The following is an 18663-nucleotide window of genomic DNA, read 5'->3' on the forward strand; positions in this document are numbered from 1 at the left end:
CACCTTTTTTGATTGCTTTGTTATCATTAATTTTTCTCCCAAACCCCACCCCAACCCACGCAGGGTGACCTGACACCCAGGGAATGGGCCACTTTTATTTTTTCTCTGAGATACCAGCACTTAATCTGGGCCTTAGAGCTCAGAGCTGTTGCCCGGGACTTGCCTACAACCTTATCCTGGAGACACCTGTCACCTCCGTCCTGAATTCCTCTCACATCCCCTCTCTTTCTCTTTCTTGGTTGACTGCCCCATACTGATGGAGCTCCCGCTCCAGTAGCTTCCTGAGAAGAGGGTGCGTGGGAGGCAAATCGTTCTAAGTCACACATGTCTGAAAATGCCTTTAGTCTGTCCTCCCAAGATTAAGAGTTTGGCTGGAAACAGAATTTGAAGTTGGAAGGCATTTCTCTGGTTATTTTGAAGGTATCTCTCCTTGTTTTCTAGATCCCAGCGCTGCTGGTGAGAAACCTCATTCCTTTCTCATTACTGATCTTTGTAGGTGACTTTATTCCTCCCTTCCACAAGCTGATAGGGCTCCTCTCTTTACCCTTGACACTTTTAAAATTCAAGATAAAGTGCAGTGGTGTGGGTCTATTTTCATTCTATCTGGGACTCTGTGGGTCCTTTCAAACTGCTAATTTGTGGTCTTGGTGCCAAAAATATTTCTTGTATTAGTTTATTGATAATGTCCTCTTCACAATTGTCTATGGTCTCTCCCACTGAAGCTACTTTAGTATCATATTTGACCTTATTTTCCAACTCTCTCCTTTTGTTCTACTTTCGGAGAGACTTCCATAAATTTATTTTCCATCCCTCCTACTGAATTTTTTAAATTAAGATATCATTGATATACAATCTTATGAAGGTTTCACATGAGCAACATTGTGGTTACTATATTCACCTGTATTGTCAAGTCCCCCCTACACAGCCCATTGCAGTCACTGTCCATCAGTGCAGTAAGATGCTATCGAGTCATTACTTGTCTTCTCTGTGCTATACTGTCTTCCCCGTGACACCCCTACATTATGTGTGCTAATCATAATGCCCCTTAATCCCCTTCTCCTTCCCTCCTCACCCACCTCCCCTACCCATTCCCTTTGGTAACCACTAATCCCTTCTGGGAGTCTGCTGCTATTTTGTTCCTTCAGTTTTGCTTTGTTGTTATACTGCAAATGATTTGAATGAAATCATGTGGTACTTGTCCTTTCTCCATCTGACTTATTTCACTGAGCATAATACCCTCTAGCTCCATCCATGTTGTTGCAAATAGTAGGATTTGTTTTCTTCTTATGACTGAATAATATTCCATTGTGTACATGTACCACATCTTCTTTATCCATTCATGTACTGACGGACACTTAGGTTGCTTCCGTATCTTGGTTATTATAGATAGTGCTGCGATAAACATAGGGGTGCATATGTCTTTTTGAATATGGGGTCTTGTTTTCTTTGGGTAAATTCCTAGGAGTGGAATTCCTGACTCAAATGGTATTTCTATTTTTAGGTTTTTGAGAAACCTCCATATCGCTTTCCACAATGGTTGAACTAATTTACATTCCCACCAACAGAAAGGTTCCCCTATCTCTGCATCCTTGCCAACATTTGCTGTCCCTCATCTTTTGGATGTTGGCCATCCTAACTGGTGTGAGGTGATACAGCATCGTGGTTTTAATTTGCATTTCACTGATAATTAATGATGTGGAGCATCTTTTCATGTGCCTGTTGGCCATCTGAATTTCTTCTTTGGAGAAGTATCTGTTCAGATCCACCACCCATTTTTTAATTGGGATATTTGCTTTTTGGGTATTGAGGCATTGAGTTCTTTATATATTTTGGATGTTAACTCCTTATCAGATACGTCATTTACGAATATATTCTCCCATACTGTAGGATGCCTTTTTGTTCTACTGATGGTGTCCTTTGCTGTACAGAAGCTTTTTAGCTTGATATAGTCCCATTTGTTCATTTTTGCTTTTGTTTCCCTTGCCCAAGGAGATGTGTTCAGGAAAAAGTTGCTCATGTTTATTATATTCAAGAAAATTTTGCCTATGTTTTCTTCTAAGAGTTTTATAGTTTCATGACTTATATTCAGGTCTGTGATCCATTTTGAGTTTATTTTTCTGTATGGAGTTAGACAATAATCCAGTTTCATTCTCTTACATGTAGTTGTCCAGTTCTGTCAACACCAGTTGTTGAAGAGGCTGTCATTTCCCCATTGTATACCCATGGCTCCTTTATCATATATTAATTGACCATACATGGTTGGGTTTATATCTGGGCTCTCTAGTCTGTTCCATTGGTCTATGGGTCTGTTCTTGTGCCAGTACCAAATTGTCTTGATTACTGTGGCTTTGTAGTAGAGCTTGAAGTTGGGGAGCGTAATCCCCCCTGCTTTATTCTTCCTTCTCAGTATTGTTTTGGCTATTCGGGGTTTTATGTGGTTCCATATGAATTTTAGGAATATTTGTTACAGTTCTTTGAAGAATGCCATTGGTATTTTTATAGGGATTGCATTGAAACTGTAGATTGCTTTAGGTATCATGGCCATTTCGACAATATTAATTCTTCCTAGCCATGAGCACAGGATGTATTTCCAGTTATTGGTGTCTTCTTTAATTTCTCTCATGAGTGTCTTGTAGTTTTCAGGGTATAGGTCTTTCACCTCCTTGGTTAAGTTTATTCTTAGGTATTTTATTCTTTTTGATGCAATTGTAAATGGAATTATTTTCCTGATTTCTCTTTCCTCTAGTTCACCATTAGTGTATAGGAATGCAACAGATTTCTGTGTATTAATTTTGTATCCTGCAACTTTGCTGAATTCAGTTATTCTAGTAGTTTTTGGGTGGATACTTTAGGGTTTTTTATGTATAATATCATGTCATCCGCAGTGAAAGTTGAACTTCTTCCTTACCAGTCTGAATGCCTTTTATTTCTTTGTGTTGTCTGATTGCCGTGGCTAGGACCTCCAGTACTATGGTGAATAAAAGCAGAGAGAGTGGGCATCCTTGTCTTGTTCCCAATCTTATGGGGAAAAGCTTTCAGCTTCTTGCTGTTAAGTATGATGTTGGCTGTGGGTTTGTTGTATATGGCCTTTATTATATTGAGGTACTTGCCCTCTATACCCATTTTGTTTGAGAGTTTCTATCATGAATGAATGTTGAATTTTGTCAAATGCTTTTTCATCATCTATGGAGATGATCATGTGATTTTTGTCCTTCTTTTTGTTACTGTGATATATAATGTTGATGGATTTTTTAATATTGTACCATCCTTGCATCCCTGGAATAAATCCCACTTGATCATGATGGATGGCCTTTTTTATGTGTTTTTTAATTCAGTTTGCTAATATTTTGTTGAATATTTTTGCATCAATGTTCATCAGGAATATTGGTCTGCAATTTTCTTGTTTTGTGGTGTCTTTGCCTGGTTTGGGTATTAGAGTGATGCTGGTCTCATAGAATGAGTTTGGAAGTGTTCCTTCCTCTTTTACTTTTTGGAAAACTTTAAGGAGGATGGGTATTAGGTCTTCTCTAAATGCTTGATTAAGTTTTGTTCTTAGGTAGTTTTTTGATTACCAATTCAATTTCATTCCTGGTAATTCATCTGTTCAGATATTCTGTTTCTTCCTGAGTCAGTCTTGGAGGGTTGTATTTTTCTAGAAATCTGTCCTTCTTCTAGGTCATCCAATTTGTTAGCATATAGTTTTTCATAGTATTCTCCAATAATTCTTTGTATTTCTATGGTCTGTATTGATTTTTTCCTTTCTCATTTCTGATTCTGTTTATGTGTGCACACTCTCTTTTTTTCTTGATAAGTCTGGCTGTGGGTTTATCTATTTTGTTTATTTTCTTGAAGACCAGCTCCTGCTTTCATTGATTCTTTCTATTGTTTTATTCTTCTCAATTTTATTTATTTCTGCTTGGATCTTTATTATGTCCCTCCTTCTACTGACTTTGGGCCTCTTTTGTTCTTCTTTTCCTAATTTCATTAATTGTGAGCTTAGACTATTCATTAGGGATTGTTCTTCCTGTAAGCCTGTATTGCAAAATACTTCCCTCTTACAACAGCCTTTGCTGTGTCCCACAGATTTTTCTGTGTTGACTTTTTGTTTTCATTTATCTCCATATATTGCTTGATCTCTGTTTTTATTTGGTTATTGATCCATTGATTATTTAGGAGCATGTTGTTAAGCTTCCATGTGTTTGTGGGCTTTTTTGTTTTCTTTGCATAATTTATTTCTAGTTTCATACCTTTATGGTCTGAGAAGCTGGTCGGTACAATTTCAATCCCTCTGAATTTACCGAGGCTCTTTTTGTGTCTTAGTATGTGATCTATTCTGGAAAATGTTCCATGTGCACTTGAGAAAAATGTGTGTCCTGCTGCTTTTGAGTAGAGTATTCTGTAGATGTCTGTTAGGTCCCTCTGTTCTAGTGTGTTGTTCAGTGCTTCTGTGTCCTTACTTATTTCCTGTCTGGTTGATCTGTCCTTTGGAGTGAGTGGAGTGTTGATGTCTCCTAAAATGAATGCATTGCATTCTATTTCCCCCTTTAATCCTGTTATTATTTGTTTCACAAGTGTAGGTGCTCCAATGTTGGGTGCATAGATATTTATAATGGTTATATCCTCTTGTTGGACTAGCCCCTTTATTATTATTTGATGTCCTTCTTTGTCTTTTGTTACTTTCTTTATTTTGAAGTCTATTTTGTCTGATACAAGTACTGCACCTCCTGCTTTTCTCTCCCTATTACTTGCATAAAATATCTTTTTCCATCCCTTCACTTTTAGTCTGTGTATGTCTTTGAGTTTGAAGTGAGGCCCTTGTAAGCAGCATATAGATGGGTATTATTTTTTTATCCATTCTGTAACTCTGTGTCTTTTGATTGATGCATTCAGTCCATTTACATATAGGGTGATTATCAATAGACATGTACTTATTGCCATTTCAGGCTTTAGATTCGTGGTTACCAAAGGTTCAAGGGTAGCCTCTTTACTATCTAACAGTCTAATTTAACTCACTTAGTATGCTATTTCAAACACAATCTAAAAGTTCTTTTTTTTCCTCCCCTCTTTTTCTTCCTCCTCCACTCTTTATATATAAGGTGTCATATTCTGTACTGTGTGTATCCCTTGACCTACTTTGTGAGTAGTTGATTTAATTTTGCATTTTCTTAGTAATTAATTGGTCTATTTCCTTTACTGTGGTTTTATTTTCTCTGGTAAAGGCTATTTAGCCTTAAGAGCACTTCCGTCTACAGCAGTCTCTCCAGAATACACTGTAGAGATGGTTTGTGGGAGGTAAATTCCCTCAACTTTTGCTTATCTGGAAATTGTTTAATCCCTGCTTCAAATTTAAATGATAATCTTACCAGATAGAGTATTCCTGGTTTGAGGCCCTTTTGTTTCTTTGCATTAAATATATCATGCCACTCCCTTCTGGCCTGTAAGGTTTCTGCTGAGAAGTCTGATGATAGCCTAATGGGTTTTCCTTGTATGTGATCTTTTTTATCTCTCTGGCTTTCAATATTCTGTCCTTGTCTTTGATCTTTGCCATTTTAATTATTATATGTCTTGGTTTTGTCTTCCTTGGGTCCTTTGTGTTGGGAGATCTGTGCACTTCCATGGCATGAGAGAGGATTTCCTTCCCCAGATTGGGGAATTTTTCAGCAATTATTTCCTCAAAGATAGTTTCTATCCCTTTTTCTCTCTGTTCTTTTTCTGGTATCCCTATAATGACAATGCTGTTTCATTTGGATTGGTCACACAGTTCTCTTATTGTTCTTTCATTCCTAGAGATCCTTCTTTCTCTCTGTGCCTCAGCTTCTTTGTATTCCTGTTCTCTAATTTCTATTTCATTTACTGTCTTCTCTATCTCACCTAATCTGCTTTTAAATCCCTCCATTGTATGTTTCATTTCAGATACTGTATTTTTCAAAGTTTCTATCTCTTTCTTGAAATCCTCCCTGAGATCTTGAATATTTTTCTGTAGCTCCATGACCATGTTTATGATTTTTATTTTGAAATCTTTATCAAGAAGATTGCTGATTTCAGTTTCACTGAGCCCTCTTTCTGGTGTTTGAGGGATTTTGGTTTGTATCAGATTCTTTTGCCCTTTCATATTGCTAATGATTACTATGGAATAATAACTTTGTGTAGGCAGCACCCTCTAGTGCCCAGAAGCTCTACTCTCTGGAGCTGCCCAGCACCTAAAGCAATGGCAGGGGTTTCAGGCAAGTGATGTTGGTGCCTGCTGGAAGGAAAGAGCCCTTTCCTGCTTCCTGGCTGCAGTGCCTGCCTCCATTGCCAGGGCCAGTGGACTGAGCACTCAGGGCAGAGCCTCTGTGTTACACCCTTGTAGCTGTTGTAGGCAGGGCCGCCCTCCAGCTGGCCTGGAGCAAAGGCAGGGGCAGCAGGTTTTCGAATTGGTGCCTGCTGGGAGGATGGAGCAGCAGGCTGCATATAGCAGTGGGGGGCCTCAGTGCTGAATTGCCAGCCATGGGGATGGAGTGCCTGAAGCTCCAGAAAGTTCTCAACCTGCTGGGCTGAGTGTGCTGGGATGATTTTGTCCACCTGTCCTTTCTCCTGAGCACCAAGTTCAGTGTAATCCTTGCCCCTTTAGCAGCCCTCTCAGTGTTGGGAAGTCTTTCAAAGTGCCCTCCTTTTTTTTGTCCTGGAGCAGCCAGTGGTGAGTACCTGTTCTCCACAAGTGGCCGGAATCTCAGTCTCTGAGTATTCTGCCTGTCTTTGGTTTCCAACCCCACTAATCTCCGGAGCACAATGTAATGTGGGTTTGTGCTCCCAGGGAAGATTTCCAGGAGTGGGTGTTTAGCAGCTCTGGGCTTTTACTCCCTCCTTGCTCTGTTTCTCTTCCTCCCAGTGAGCTGGGGTAAGGGAAGGGCTTGGGGCCTGCCGGGTCACAGCTTTGCTACTTTACCCTTTTCCGTGAGGTCTTCTCTTTTCTCCAGATATAGGAACTCTGTCGCAGTCTTCTTTCTGGTTGCTCTTTCAGGATTAGTTGTATTTGCTATATTTTCATGCTCTATGTGGTTTGGGGAGGAGATTTATGCCTCACGTCTCATGCTGCCATCTTTTCTTTTCTTGTTCCTCCTACTGAATTTATTTTGACCATCGTATTGCAAATTTCCAAGGGCTATTTCTTGTTCTCTGGGTGTTCCTTTTGTTATATATATAGCACTCTTTTTTTTATGGATCTTGATCTTTCTGAAAATCTGCAAGTAAGAGGGATACCTGGAGACCTGCACATTATAATTCTTAAAGTTTTTTCTGCACCATACATTATCATTGTTTCCTGAAGTCCTTTTTTTTCTGTTTATTTTGCTTTCTTATTTTGTCTCCATCCTTAACAAGATTTGTTCAATCTTTGGTAGATTTGTCTGGGGATTGTCTGGTATGGATACAAAAATACATAAGCCAAAAGACAAAGCATAAATAATCTTTCCTTGAGAAATAAAATATAGTATAAAAAGTCAGCTTCCCTCTAAGGAAAAAAAATCAAGACTTGTGCGGTAAAATGTTTTTGCTAGGTAAACTCACTGGTGTAAGATAAAAAATCCCAAATCAGATTGCATTTTGCTACAAACTGTATTTTCTTTTCTTAAAAAGTCCTGACACCAGGGAATAAAAAATAAGAAATTCCATTTGCATTAAAACTTACTTTTTAAGATTAGGAACACATAGAAAACCTCCTATTCTTGAGTTAGTCACCAAATTTATGAAACCTTACTTAGATAATTAATCATAAATTTACAGCTATGTGAATAATATTAATGATTTGAACTTGATGTAAGCCTTTTTCGTAAAAAGCATGGTTTTCAAAACTCAGTGCAAACTCCTAGCAAATAAGAATAACTCTACTTGTTCTCTTACTACTGAAGTATAGCAGTGGTTTAAAATTTAGTGTTTTCTCAATGGAACATTGTTCAGCCATAAAAAGATTACAAATCTTACCATTTGCAACAGCATGAATGGAGCTGGAGGATATTAGGCTCAGTGAAATAAGCCAGGTGGAGAAAGACAAGTATCAAATGATTTCACTCATCTGTGGAGTATAACAACAAAGCAAAACTGAAGGAACAAAATAGCAGCAGACTCAGACTCCAAGAAGGGACCATTGGTTACCAAAGGGAAGGGTTGGGGGAGGGTGGGTGGGGATGGAGGGAGAAGGGGATTAAGGGGCATTATGATTAGCACACATAATATAGGTGGGTCACAGGGAAGGCAGTAGAGCATGGGTAAGACAATTAGTGATTCTATAGCATGTTACTACACTAATAGACAGTGACTGCAATGGGAGGGACTTGATAATATGGGTGAATGTTGAAACCACAATGTTGCTCATGTGAAACCTTCAGATGATTGTATATCAATGATACCTTAATTTAAAAAAATATAGTAAAACAGTTTTTTCTGAGCAAGTTCTCTAAAACTTGAACATAAGATGAGTTTGTGTTGCCAGTTTAATAATGATTTTCTCCCACTCTGGTGACCCTGGGCTGACTGTGGGTGGTTGAGTGGGGCTTCTCTGAGTACAAGCACAGGACATGGGGCCTGCTAGGCTTCTTTACAGAGTGACTGGGCCCGGACCTGCTTATTTTGTTGAGAGGACCCAACTTTCAGTAGCTGTAGGTCTTTCTTCTTGGGCTGGTCAGTTTTTCCAGAGAAAATCCTTCAGTCACCCACCTGGGAGGAAGCAGTTGGGCTGCTGAGATTGTAGAGGAAAAGAGCCCCTGAGGTCTCTGGGCACAGGCTGAAGACCAGCACTGCTTGACGTTGGTGTGTGACTTTCCCCCACTGCTGGGCCAGGTTACGTGAAATCTGGGTTGGCCTGGTCTGATTCTGCAGAACTTCCTGTCTCTGAGAGGGAGGGAAGGAGAGGTGGGTTCTGACTCTCCCTGTGTCACTGTCCCCTCTCTTCCTCCACCTTCTGAGGACACAGGTGCCTGCTGCAGCCCTGGTGGGCTGGTTCTACTTACTGTGTCTTCAACACAGTTGTTGAAGACATCTCTTATCTCTGTCTTTGGGAATTTACACCTTTTATACTTCTTAATAAAACTTTTAAATGGAATTTGGGGAGGAAAGAGATATACATGTTTTTAATCCATGTCATTTAACCAAAAGTTCTCATTTTTCTTTGTGATGACCAGAGAGTGTGCCTATCAGGTGCCAGCTCTTCACAAATGCCTTCCCAGTTATCATTTATTTGCTTCTCGATTTATTTATTTATTTAAACAGTATATTTTTTAGTGTCCCAGCCCACCCTCAGAGCCTAGTGGAATACCCATGTAAACAGACCACCAGTTAGTGGCCAGCTTGATAAGGCTTATAATTGACAGATGTGGGGTGCAGATCTGGGTTTTTGAATCAGACCCAGAGAGCACTTCCCATAGTAAAAGAATCAGGGACTGCCTTCCAAAGCCCAGCTGTTGGCAAGACAAAAGAAACATTTCTCTGGGATGAAGGTGAGTGCTCTCCTCAACAGGGCTGGTCAGGGAGGAGTCTGGGGGTCATACTAAGGAAACTGTGGTGTATAGTCATCTGTCATGGGTGCTTTTCCAGTGCAAAGTCACCAGACAACCCCTGAGATCCCTTCAGATTCCCAATTCCATAATTCAGTGCAACCCACCTACCCAAAGACAAATAATGCACCCAGGGCTGAGATTTCCACCTGCAGCAATATGTACTAGGAGACATTAAAGTGCCCCTGACAGTTCCCCAGATAGTGTCCTCATCCCACAAAACCTGATTTGTTCAATCCCTTAACTTAAAACTGGACCGTAATGGAAGCTAGAATATCTGTCAAATTTTTGACAGATATTTAACTTCAGGATTCAGAAACAAGACATTAGAATTCCTGGGAAATCTTAGAAATTCCCTAAATCATAAGTTATTCTTAAAAACAGTTCCAACATTCTTCATACTCTTTTTTCATTATTATATATATCTTAAAATTTTTGTTTAATATATAAGAAATATTAAGTTTAGTGTATTCACAAAGAACTGCTGCCTGCAGTGGATATTCAAACACTGGAAAATCCCAGCAAATGTTGTTGAGTAGTATTTTGATAAGGTAACATTCAGATCTAGTAAAGTGAACAGCACTACACAGAATCATGTGTTGAAACTACCAATTTAGGGACTTATTTTTGCATCCAAAACCTGTTCTTTCTTTTTTAATAACTGAAAGTTTGTACCTCTTGATCTCCTTCTCCTATTTTGCCTATCCCACCTCCTCTCCTCTGGTAACCACCAGTTCACTGTATTTATGAGTCTCTTTCTGGATTTCTTCTGTTGTTTGTTTTGTTTTTTAGATTCCACATAAAAGTAAAATCGTACAGTATTTGATTTTCTCTGTCTGTCTTGTTTCACTTAGCATAATACCCTCTAGATCCAATCATGTTGTTGAAAATAGCAAGATTTCATTCTTTTTAGAGCTGAGTAATATTCCACTTTGTATATGTACTGCATCTTCTTTATCCATTCATCTATTGATGGACACTTAGGTTGTATCCATATTTTGGTATTATAAATGATATTGTAATAAACATAGGGGTCCTGATATCTTTTCAAATTAGTGTTCTTGTTTTCTCCAGATAGATACCCAGAAGTAGTATTATTCAGTCATATGGTATTTCTATTTTTGATTTTTTGAGAAACCTCTAAACTGTTTTCCATAGTGGCTGCACCAGTTTACATTCCCAAAAGCAGTGTACAAGGGTTCCCTTTTCTCCACATTCTCACTAACACGTGTTATTTCTTGTCTTTTTGATACTAACTATTCTGACAAGTTTGAGGAAATATCTTATCATGGTTTTGATTTGCATTTCCCTGATGATTAACGACAAGGAGCATCTTTTCATGTGTCTGTTGGCCATCTATATGTCTCCTTTGTAAAAATGTCTACTCAGATCCTCTGCCCAGTTTTTAATCAGATTATTTGGGGGTTTTTTTGTGTGTATTGTGTTGTATGAGTTATTTATATTTTTTGGATATTAAGCCCTTATCATATATATCATTTTCAAATATATTCTTCCATTCAGTAGGTTGCCTTTTTTTTGTTATGTTTTCCTTTGCTGTGCAAAAGCTTTTCAGTTTGATGTAGTACCACTTGTTTGTTTTTGCTTTTGTTTCCCTTGCCTGGGAAGACATATCCAGAAAAAAGTTGCTAATGCCAGTGTCCAAGTATGTACTGCCTATGTTTTCTTCTAGGGTTTTATGGTTTCAGGTATTATAGTTAGGTCTTTAAACCATTTTGAGTTTATTTTTGTGTATGGTGTAAGACAGTGATCCAGTTTCATTCTTTTGTGTATAGCTGTCCAGTTTTCCTAACACAATTTATAGAAGAGACTGTCTTTCCCCCATTTATATTCTTCCTTCCTTTTTAATAGATTAATTGACCATATAAGCATGGACTTATTTCTGGGCTCTCTATTCTGTTCCATTGTTCTGTGTGTCTATTTTTGTGCCCATACCACATTGTTTGGTTACTGTAGCTTTGTAGTATAATTTGAAATCAATGAGTGTGATACCCCAAGCTTTGTTGTTCCTCTCAAGATTGCTTTGTCTGTTCAAGGTTTCTTGTGGTTCCCTACACATTTTAGGATTATTTGCTCTAGTTCTATGAAAAATGCTATTGGTGGTTTGATGGGAATTGCACTGAATCTATAGATTGCTTTGAGCAGTTTGGTCATTTTATATGTGTATATATATTTGGGGTATCATTAATCTACAATTACATGAGGAACATTATGTTTACTAGACTCCCCCCATCACCAAGTCCCCCCCTCATACCCCCTTACAGTCACTGTCCATCAGCATAGTAAGATGCTGTAGAATCACTACTTGTCTTCTCTGTGTTGCACAGCCCTCCCCATGCCCCTCCCCCACATTATGTCTTCTAATAGTAATGCCCCCTTTCTTTCCCACCCATTATCCCTTCCTTCCCACCCATTCCCCCCAGTCCCTTTCCCTTTGGTAACTTTTAGCACATTCTTGGGTTCTGTGAGTCTGTTGCTGTTTTCTTCCTTCAGTTTTTGCTTTGTTCTTATACTCCACAGATGAGTAAAATCATTTGGTACTTGTCTTTCTCCATCTGACTATTTCACTGAGCATAATACCCTCTAGCTCCATCCATGTTGTTGCAAATGGTAGGATTTGTTTTCTTCTTATGGTTGAATAATATTCCATTGTGTATATGTACCACATCTTCTTTATCCATTCATCTACTGATGGACACTTAGGTTGCTTCCATTTCTTGGCTATTATAAATAGTGCTGCAATAAACATAGGAGTTCGTATGTCTTTTTGAAACTCAGATCCTGCATTCTTAGGGTAAATTCTTATGAGTGGAATTCCTAGGTCAAATGGTATTTCTACTTTTAGTTTATTGAGGAACTTCCATACTACTTTCCACAATGGTTGAACTAGTTTCCATTCCCACCAGCAGTGTAAGAGGGTTCTCCTTTCTCAGCTTCCTTGTCAGCATTATTGTTTCTAACAGTTTTTTGGTTGAATCTTTAAGGTTTTCTATATATAGTATCATGTCATCTGCAAATAGTGACAATTTTACTTCTTTCTTACCAACTGGGAAGCCTTTTATTTTTTTTTCTTGTCTGATTGCTGTGGCTAGAACTTCCAGTCCTAAACTGAATAAGACTGAGGGGCAATCCTTATCCTGTTCCTTATCTCAGAGGAAAAGCTCTCAGCTTTTCACCATTGAGGATGATGTTAGCTCTGGGTTTGTCTCCAATGGTCTTTATTTTGTTGAGATATGTTCTCTGTATGCCCGCTCTGTTTAGAGTTTTTATTATGAATGGATGTTGAATTTTGTCAAATGCTTTTTCTTCATCTATTTTGATAATCATGTCATTTTTATCCTTCCTTTTGTTAATGTGGTGTATCATATTCATTGATTTTCAGGTGTTGAACCACACTTGCATTCCTGGAATAAATCCTACTCAGTCATGGTGAATGGTCCTTTTAATATATTTTTTTATTTAGTTTGCTCTGATATTTTGTTGAGGATTGTTACATGTTCACGAAGGATATTAATATGTAATTTTATTTTTTCATTATGTCTGTCTGGTTTCGATATCAGGGCAACACTGGCCTCATAGAATGAATTTAGAAGCCTTCCTCCTCTTATATCTTTTTCGAATAGTTTAAGAAGGATAGATATTAACTCTTCTTTAAATGTTTCGTGGAATTCACCTGTGAAGCCATCTAGTTCTGGACTTCTGTTTGTTGGAAAATTTGGATTACCAATTCAATTTTGTTACTAGTAATCAATCTGGTAGATTGTTAATTTTTTTCTGATTCAGTCTTGAAAGATTGTATATTTCTGGGAATATTCTATGTTGTCCAATGTGTTGGCATTTACTTTTTATAGAAATCTCTTATAATCCTTTATATTTCTGTGGTGTTGGTTGCACAAAACTTTTTATTTCTTGGAACAACACACAGGACTTGAAAAAGGTACAGTAAGTTTGTAAACCTATTAATATTTATTTTGTTGCAACAGTAACTCTGCACCAGAACAGGGGCACAAAAACACACTCATAACATTGCAATAGCTGTAAGCAAGACTGATACACGCTGATCACATCTCTTCTGTGTTCCTGTCCCCAGTCCCAAAAATGTCAACCTTAACCTGCAACTCAGAGTTGTCAGAAAGGAGCACTTTCTGCTCCTGATTTCATTTGATATCAGTGGAATCCTTCAAACCAGTCACATTCTCTATATTGATTGTTAAGCTGCACTTTTCACAGGAGAATTATTTTTCCTATTCTCCTGATTGATTTTTCTCAGAAGTCAGGATTTGGAAAAACTGAGTGATTTCCAGAGAAATGCCCAAAAGAAATTCCTGCATAGATACACTGGGATACAGTTTATCTTTGCCTGATTTCTGAAGGAAGAATCTTGCTAAACAAAATAGCATTGTAAATAATATGTGCAAAGGGAAGGAAGGCCACAAGTTTGGCCCTGGTTACCTGGTTGCTGTCTATCTGAGGCAGTACCCTGGCCCTCACATACCCACAGCCACTCAGGCAAAATGCAGCCTTTATCATTCCCCCAGGGACCACCTGGGCGCAGTCAGCTCCTCTGATCCCATTTAGCACTCATTGAGCAACAAATACCAAGAGCTATGCTAGATGGAGGGGACATGTAGATAAGGAAGACACAGCCTCTGCCCTTAGGAGACCTGGTCTCATCCAGGAAACAACTCAGGGTAAGGTCTGCGGAGCCAAGGGGGGAGGTGGCAGTGACCCTAGCCTCTGCCACCAGTTGTCCCAGCCTCTCTCCCCTCTTGTCAACCCAGAGTTTCAACCCCAACTCCAGCAATAAAAGCTCCAGGAGATCCCAAAACTGTTTTCCTTGAAAAAATGTTTACTCGCTTCAGGCTTCTGGTCACAGCTAAAGGTGTGGTGCCAACACCTGTGTGTGACTTTGTCTCTATAGGGCACCCAAGTGGAAAGAAGAGAAAGGCATGTTAGAAGAATCAGTTTTAGTCCCTATGTAGTTGTCAAATGGACAGTGGAAAGCTTAGAAGGGCTGAATTTTTACTGGAAGGAAGGCAAGGCCCAGAGAGTCTGGGGACTAAGATGCTCTGCCTTCTATCTGAAAGAGAAAGCAATTCCTCCATCAGATGCAACGCAAGCTGAGCAATGGAAAGGAAAGAAGGCAAGCCAATTCCAGGAGGAGGAAGGAAGAAAAGAAGGGAGGAAAGAGTGACGAGTTCCAGGCAAGGGTGGTGTGAGCATAAAGCCCATGAAGCTTGAGTTTCAGGAACTCCACCACCACCATTTGCAAGTACCACTTCCAAGTTCCTGGAAAAGGCCCTTAACAAGTGCTTAAAACTTATAAGGTTTAGAAAAGTGAGACACAGTAACCATAATCAATGAAGACTGCAGTCTTCTCCCACTCTGACAACTCACAATCAGACTTCCTTTCATGCTGGGTGGTGTTGCGGGGGTGGGCTGCGGGCATTGTGAGTATCTGGCTAAGGGGAAATTGAGTCGAGAGTGCAATTATATGCAATTTGCAGTCACCACCTAGTATAGTTAAGTAATTTTTGTGCCCTTTACACGGTGTAGGAATGGCTGCTAGGAATATCTCTACTGTCCAGTATACTGACTCATGACCAAAGGTCATATTGCAGTATGAATGCGACCTACGGCACGTGGCACTGGAAGTAGGTAGGAAGTGTAAGAGAAGCAGGGTTCAACATGTATGGGTCAGAATCTAGTTTGTGGAAAATTCTTTCAGTCATTGCAAATGTAAAAGGCAGGGTTTAGTTCTCACTGATGTTCTCAGAGTTCTCTACTGCCAGGAGTTCTCGCTGAATATACTTAAAAATGTAGCATATACAATTATAAGCATACCATATTTTGTTTTCTCTTTGTTGGGACTGATAGAATAGAACGTGTCAACTTCCTGAGTTTGTGAGCATAAACTTGCTCATAAAATTTGATCAACCATACCAGAGGAGAGACTGAATTATCTTTCTATTCTTCCTATAGACAATGATGTTACAGAATTGTTGGTAAATGGTCATCAAAAAGTGTGTAGCCAAAAACACTTGCAGAGGTGTGTTAAGCAGTTTAAAATGTTATTTTTTTGGATTTGTGCTATTTTTGCTATTGGTCGGCTTTTAAACATATATAATTTGATGTGAATTATTTTCTCATTCTAAGTATATGTTTACTTTTATACCCATTTTTGTGTTCATAATTTTATATTATTTTTCTTAATGAGATCCCTAAATAGAAGGATCCTGAAGGCCCCACAAAGCCTAGCTCTGGGCCTGGGCCCAGGTTTGGGGCATAGGGGTTTACACCAGCGGCAGGTTCTGGCCCTCAGAGGCCCCTGGGCCCCTAGCCCACTCTTCCCCAGTCTCCATCCGGCCTTCATCTCTTAGGCCCTAGGATCCATTGACAACTTGAGGCCCAGAAACCGCTCCTCCCTCTGGGGAACAAGAGGGTATGTGAGCTGGTGAGACACACATTGGCTGGACTCCACTGCTGGGGGCTTTCCCCCAGCGAACCCCTGCCTAGCAGGCTAGTTGCTACTGTGTAATGATGTGTCACCCTCCTGGTATAGGGTGAGCCCCCCTGGGCCCTGTGGCCTGGCTTGAGGTCTCAACTACCAGCACCACCTGAGGCTGAGTGTCCTGTAGTCATTAAAAACAGGAGCACCAGAGGTGGTCTGCTGCTGATTGGACCCCCTGGACTTCCTCAGGGACATGACACTCCATCTTTCTGAACTTGTGTAATCCAGACTTCTTCCCTGTTCTGGCAGACCTTCCTGCCCACCCCACACTGGTCCAAATGGGCACTTGCTGTTTTTAAGTTATTCAGAGAACACGAAGCCAGCCTGTGTGAGCGCATCTGGGCAGGGCCCTGTGGCTCCTCTCAGTGAAACAGTGTGACTGAGGGAAAAATCTGCTGCCCTTCTTCCTCACCCGAACCATTGGTTTCCTCTGGCCTAACGGGCCACGTTGCTCCTCGCTTTAGGGACGTTTTTTCAGTCAGCCAGAACTCTCTGCAGGAAGACTACAGAGAGAGCTGTGGTGTCCAGGGCGGTCCTGGTCCAGCTGGGCCAACCCAAGAATGAAAGGACACTGACCCCCTGTGGCCACTTGTGGAGGTGCAGCAACCAGGAGAGAAAGGTAGGAGGGAGTCCAACGACAATGTGGTCCCTTGGCCCTTTGAGCTCAGTCCAGTGACTCCTTCAGGACCTCACTGATCAGCCCAGCTCTGTCCCCACTCACAGCAGAGGACCCCTGGGGAGGGGCCTGGCCACCCGGGGCCTGCTGACTGTCATCTCCAGACATGTCCCTGTCAGGCACTCTTACCTCCGTGCGGTTACTGGACTGTGGTTTCACTGACCACCTGAGCTCAATGCGGGCAGGAGAGGTGCGCTGGAGTGGGTGGGCATGAGCAAGAATTTTGACAAGCTGAGGGGAGGAGAGTTCTGTTTCTCACGCATCCTCAGGCCCCCAGAACACAGAGCACCACATCCAAAACGTAGGGAGTGCTCACTTAAATGCTGAAGCAACAGAAGCATGCTTACCTGCATTTCTGCTGAGGGAACTGCCCTGAGCAGAGGCAGGCAGGCAGGTATAGGAACACGCACGGAGGGCTGGCCCATGGAGCCACCGCTCAGTGAAGTTTCCAGCTTAGGTGGAGCACTGAACTGAATTCTCCAGAAGCTGAGTCCCCAGCCCCAGTTCTGTGCTCGTCCTCTGACCACAGGGCTTTCTGGAAGGGACGGGGTCTGAGTGCTGCAGTCTGGGCTAGGTAGAGGGCTGGTGTAGAGCTAGGCAGCTGTAGCATGTCTGATTCCATTTGAATCCCTAATATATCAAAATCAGGTTCTATTTCTGCATATTCATTCTTCACTGACTTTGTGATCAAAGTCCCATAGAAAGAAAATGCCATGCTTGGGACAGATGAGGAAAGGGAAGCTCAGAAAAGTTAAATAGCTATGTCAGAAGGCAAAACTGCTCCGTTTGTAAGAAGAGAAGCTGGGGTTTGAACAATAAATAGAAATACAACACATGCAAGGCTGTTGGGCTCCAGAGTTCATGCCCAGCACCCTGTACCCTGCTTCTCTTGGAACAAATGCCTAACTAGTTTCTGAGACTCCTGTATCCTCCACCTCAATCTGCTCCCCCACTGCAGCACAGTTACTATGTAAAAGGCAAATCTGATTGCCTAACTCCCAGCTCAGAACTGTCGGGGCTCTTCCGGAGTCAGGGTAAAGCTTGGGCACAGGGCTTGGCTTCGGCCCTTCCTAGTTTGCCCCAGCCGCTGCATTCTTCTTCCCCCGCACCTAGCCCACTGCCTCTCAGACCTGGACGGAACTAGTCACCTGCAGGTTTTGATAAACTGCAAATTCCAATTCCCTAGGACTCAATTCTTAGTCCTGCCATGCCAATCAATTGGATTCTAAATTTCTAGCAAGCTCCCAGGTGATACCAATTCTGCTGGTCCACAGACCATAGGTGAATGGCAAGGTGCTCAGCATACCATATTCCCCTCACCTTTGACCTAAACCATTCCTTTGGTGTGAAACATTTCCTGCTGGCTCCCTCTCCTCCCTGCTGTCACTTTTACCTGGCTGCTCATCCTGCCCCTTCTCCAGGCCTCAGTTCAGATGCCACTGCCTCCAGGAAGCTTTCCTGCCCCCCTCAAGACTGGTCTGGGGCCTCATCTGGTAGAGCTGCAAACAGAAATCTGAAATGGGCAAAATGATATAATATCTGAGATTGGTTTTTAAATAGTCAAGACAAAAAATTGGGGGCAAGAGCACCATGAAGAAAGAATGGCAGTATGTTGATAACTGTGGGAGCCAGGTGATGGATACACATGGGTTTGTTGTACTACCTTTAACATTTGTACATGTTTGGAAGTTTCCAAAGAAAAAAGTTCTAAGAAAACAAAGCCTGGGTTAAGAACCTGTCCCATGTACCTCCTTGGCTCCTGTCCCTGCCTGTCCCTACCCCCTGTCCAGCACTTATCCCACACATTGTGAGCTGCACAGTTTTTAAGGGCTGAGAACATACCATATTTTGTTCACTTTTGTACACCCGCCTTTGGCACACTAATTGGCACAGATAAATTCTTAACATATTTTTATTGAATGGAAATC

Source organism: Manis pentadactyla, chromosome 9, assembly GCF_030020395.1.
Source record: "Manis pentadactyla isolate mManPen7 chromosome 9, mManPen7.hap1, whole genome shotgun sequence".
Classification (NCBI taxonomy): Eukaryota; Metazoa; Chordata; class Mammalia; order Pholidota; family Manidae; genus Manis; species Manis pentadactyla.